The sequence below is a fragment of the Papilio xuthus genome, unplaced genomic scaffold, assembly GCF_000836235.2.
Source record: "Papilio xuthus unplaced genomic scaffold, Pxut_1.1 DF826115.1, whole genome shotgun sequence".
Lineage (NCBI taxonomy): Eukaryota > Metazoa > Arthropoda > Insecta > Lepidoptera > Papilionidae > Papilio > Papilio xuthus.
The window spans coordinates 4,072,500-4,073,429 of NW_013532534.1; positions in this window are offsets into that span (position 1 = coordinate 4,072,500).

The following is a 930-nucleotide window of genomic DNA, read 5'->3' on the forward strand; positions in this document are numbered from 1 at the left end:
AAAGCGTACCCGTGGTACCGTCCCGATGCGTTGGAGGAACAGAGGGGTTCCTCGTTCCCCTACCTGCCAACTGCCGCAGAAACAGTCGGAGAAACACTTTTCTCGACGACAAAGTGCAAGCAACTCGATCCGTCTTCACTTCACGACTATATTCCTAACAACTGTCAAAACGCCTTATATAAAGATGGTGCCTCGACCCCTCTTAAGCCAGGTGCTTTGCTCTGATTGGTCGTTAGTTAAATTACGATAATAATGTTATTTAGTCTAGGAAAAACTTAACTTTTAAAGTAAGAACAAATTAAAAGTTATTAGAAGCTTTTACAATATCAATAAACATTAAAAATTGCACACTATGCGTTAACACGTTCCCTGCGCCATCACTTTCAAAAAACTTTCAGCTGGTGCTTTGGAGACCTAAAAGATCTCCAAACTAACCTACCATTTGGTGCGTTTGAGACCTAATCGGTCTCCTAAAGATACAGTTTTCAAAATAGTTTATATCTTCTAAAAAAACAATCAAATATATTTTGAAGTTTTTGTGGGTGAAAGATAGCCTATTGCTTTATATTTTGCTAGGTTCGCACGCAGTTATGACATTTGAATAAACTACAAAAACCAAAAATAAATATGATATCGATTGTATCTCGTACCGCAACGGAAGATAGTTCAATATGTGTAGTAAGTAGTGATGGGAATAAAATAATATCTCAGTTATCGATTGAAAAAGTTTTATTAATTATGCAAAGTGTTTTTCATTAAAACATGGTAAGCACATTGATTGCTTGCATTGCGCGCAAATAGTAATTCGTTTAGTTTTTTTAGAAGCGTCAGTGCTGTTTAATGTGCGTCGTAATTTTTCGTAACAACCCACACAACGTCTTTTTTTGTCGCCACGTTGGAAAACATGATCAGTACATCTTCCTTCAGGTA